Consider the following 4102-nt stretch of genomic DNA (forward strand, 5'->3'; position numbering starts at 1 on the left):
TTTATGTCCAGCTCCGTTCAGGTGTAATCAGTATAAATTATATAGATTCCTTCAGTAAAACATGGGGATAAAACAATAAATATAAGAGGAATTATAATTATGTATCTAATTTCTCTTTTATCTCATTTTCACCTAATCTTTTTCTCATTCCCAATGTCTTATTATATTATGATTTAAATAAAAGTATGTTTTTAATTAGTTCTTCAAAAATATTTCAAAACGTTGATCTTAGTATTTATAAAATTTTAACATGTTTTTAATTTCTATACTTGCTAAACATAATGTGATTTTAATTTTTTATTAGGGACTAAAAATATGTATTTTAGCAAATATAGAAATTAAAAATTATTAAATTATTATAGAAATTAAAATTAATATTTAAAATATTTTAAGGAACCAAAAATATATTTTATAGGTAAAAAATAAGATATTTTCATAGTTAAAAGACATGAGACTAATATGCTAATGCATGTGAGTTTAATTTGCCCCTTTCAATAATTTTGTTTTTCTTGCGACACGATAAGATAATTAAATCTTTCTTTCAACATGTCTACGAAACTCATCTACCAACACTACTCTAGCTTGTTGAATTCTCTACTGTTTTTATTTCTTTTTTCTTCCACCCTAAATGAGATAGACATTTATATTTTTATTCTAAATATAAATATATACTTTCTCTTTCATATTTTTCCCATTTTATTTTTATCTTTGTTTTCTATCTAATTTTTTTCCTATTTTATTTTTTTATTTTATTTTGTATCATATCACTTATACATCTTTTACTTTCACTCATACACTAAATTTTCGGGTGTAGGAATACTCCGGCAAAGAGAGAATAGGTTTGCTTATTTCCTAATTCTGAAGTTAGGGTACGTGCGTAATTTACTGTGTGTTCTGTGATGATGAGTTAAGTGGTCCTATTTTACATGTAACTTTTGACAATCTGTTTGGGTTGAGAATACAAATTAAGGCCCCACACCCAACTAAGCTTAGCTCTCTCCCATTTTTAGCACCCATCCCGCACCCAACTTTAAAAGCACCCTCAATTGCCTCTTCTATTATAGGAGAGTAGGCTTCAAAGCACACAAGAATATGATAAGATGAAGAAGTTCAGTGTCTCAAAATTCACCACTTCTCTTAAAACCTCCCTCATTTGTTTTTTCACACTTTCCTTTCCCTCACCACTCTCTCTATTACCTCTTGTTTGTTGTTAAGAGTACTCAGAAGAATAACTCCTCCAACCCACTTAGCATGTGGCAAAGGTGCATGCTGAGCAAGATGGAGAAGCAGGGCACGTGCAATTCTAACTCATGAAACCATAGAATCATCTTGTTTTTTCTTCTTTTCACTCTAACCAAATAGATTCCTCTACCTGCAGTGAGTTAGTCCTTCATGTGCCCCCCTTCCCCATCATGACGGCAGCACCTTAAATATAAAAATGCTGAAAATGGGTTTTGATTGTGGCTCCACCCACCACTTTGATTTCAAGGTGAGTTATAATATTGTTATTATTGTTCTCATCTATCTTTATTATTCTTCAATGTTAGCATGTCTAGCTTGTGTGATAATATGCGGTTAAGAATGTTTCAACTTAGTATAAAGTCAAATTAATTATTAGAAATATGATAAACATTGAAGCGTCAAGGATATGTATGATATGATGTGAGTGGCTTGGAATCTTGGTTATGAGATATGAAAATAACATGGTGAATAAACATTGACTGAATTATAATAATATCACTAATTATATACTCCTTCCGTCCCCCTGATCATAAATTTTTTTTTTAAATATATTTGTCATTTTTATAAAAAAAATTCTAATTTTTAGATGTATTAATTATTTTTTTATATATTCTTACTTAGTTATTTTATTTTCAAACATTAATAAGAAACAATTAAATTAATAGAGAGATAATAAAAAGGTGATTTATAAAAGGATAATACAAATAATTAACCAATTTAATGTAATTAACTAATTTTTTATATGAATTAGATGAAAATGTCTTATAATTAAAGAAAAAGGGAGTATATTGATTATTGATTTGCCTTCCAAAGAAAATATATATCGATTATTGACAACAAATGATATGAGTGAGTTGTGACTTATGATTCACAGTCTGTCATTTTAGCAGGATAAAGTAAAATAAAAGTAGCAAATGTTACATAAAAAATAATCAGCATGCAAGAAGTTGCCATGTTTGGTTTTAGGAAAGTGTATATATATAGAGAGAGAGAGAGGGAGGGGGAGGGAGATTAATTATAGAGTATTTGTGATGTTTGAGTAGTGCACATATAGTTACCATTAGTTTTAAGTTCTCTTACAGACAATAATTTGCATGTATAAAATAAATCTTGTTATAATCTTCTAAAAGTAAAAACACAATATATTTCTCAATGACATCTTTTTTTCCACTGTTATCTCTATCTTTACTGAATGATTGCTGTGCTGATTTTTGAGGGGATCATCGTGATACCGACTGAAAGGAAGCCTTTGAACAGAGCAGCACGAGAAGGAGAAGGTATTTTGTCTCTTTTATTACTATGGCATGCGTTATGTATATTATATAGGAAACGGAGAAAGAAATAAAAGATACCATTCTCTAGTCGCTATTCTGCCTATTTCCTTAACTTACATGCATTGAGTGAAGCCGTTGGATGAGACTTTTAGTCATACATTTTCTCCAAAAAAATACTATGTCTACAACTACTTAAAAGTCATCATAAAAAAAATGACAATTAATATGTATTGAATCAATAAATAGCATGTGTGTACGTGTATGTATTCAGAAAGTTTGTCAAGAACACGAGAGTATGATGGATATATTAATAAAATTTACTTTGGATGTATAAAAAATTATTGGGTGTGTTATTTTCAATAAGTTTGATACCTATCATCGTTTGATTTTGTCTTATATGGAGTTAGTTAGGTAAGAATACTTTTATTCTGTTGAGAAATGAAAATAATAAATATAAATCGTTAGAGATTATTTAAATAATCAAGATAAATATGAATATTAACTGACTTTTAATTTTGGTTATTTAAATAATGATTATACAAATATATGATTGTATTGATTTATAATTCTCACATTTTGAACAGTAGTCACTTTTTATTTGTCTCATATATATGTGATCGATATTGTTAGACATAATAATGAATTTCTTTTATTTAATTAAAAATAAAAAAAAATATTCTTAAGAAATAATTGTTTAAAATATTTTCTTCTTTTTTTTCTTACATTATTATTTTTATCTTCCTTTCATCCAAATAAGAGTGAATAAATGTTAAGCAGTCATTATAGTATTAAATAGTAAAATGTTTATTTTATATGTGAAAAACGTGGGGATATACATTATTTCGCATCACCAAATTCATTGAATTACAGAAGTCATTGGGCGATCCAAACCAGCAATTATCTCATGATAATTCATTGTGAGAGGACGTGAGAGATATTGCTTCTGTCAATGCCGGTCGAGAAAGAGAAATTTATTATGATTACGTGAATGATTGAATTAAAGCTGAGTGGATTATATATATATATATATATATATATATATATATATATGGATTTGATTCATAAAGTGAATAAGTGTAAATTAAATCACTATAATGATTGATAAAAATTAATAATTTACATTTTAATATATTTATAATTTAGTGTATATATATGTGTATGTCATACCTACTACTACTATTATTATTATTATTTATAAATAACTAAAATTAATTACATTACTCTAAAATAAAATTCTCACCTAAGAAGAGTCAGGTGATAGCGACGATCAAAAATAGAAAACGAAATGATAGCAACCATACATGAAAGAAAGACAACCGATATAACTAGCATTGAAGTCACTGTATCATGTTTTGGCCTAATCCTTCTGTACCCTACTTAAAGTACTACTGTTTATTAATTTAATTTACGAGTATTGTAGTTTAAAATAATTATGTGTGTGTGTGTATATATATATATATATATATATATATATATATATATATATATATATATATATATATATATATAAATATAAATATTTATGTACTATATTTAGAATTGACTGTTTTATTTTGAAATCTTTAAATATTTACAATAATGAAATT

General features: G+C 26.8%; 1 long non-coding RNA gene across 1 annotated transcript; it reads left to right on the forward strand.

The window, feature by feature from the left end:
- Positions 1-850: 850 nt before the first annotated feature.
- LOC114416694 lies at positions 851-2606 on the forward strand. The gene is made up of 2 exons (XR_003667551.1): positions 851-1489; positions 2459-2606. It is a non-coding gene; the product is annotated as an uncharacterized LOC114416694 (long non-coding RNA).
- Positions 2607-4102: the final 1496 nt, after the last annotated feature.

Source organism: Glycine soja, chromosome 1, assembly GCF_004193775.1.
Source record: "Glycine soja cultivar W05 chromosome 1, ASM419377v2, whole genome shotgun sequence".
In the NCBI taxonomy this organism is placed as follows: domain Eukaryota; kingdom Viridiplantae; phylum Streptophyta; class Magnoliopsida; order Fabales; family Fabaceae; genus Glycine; species Glycine soja.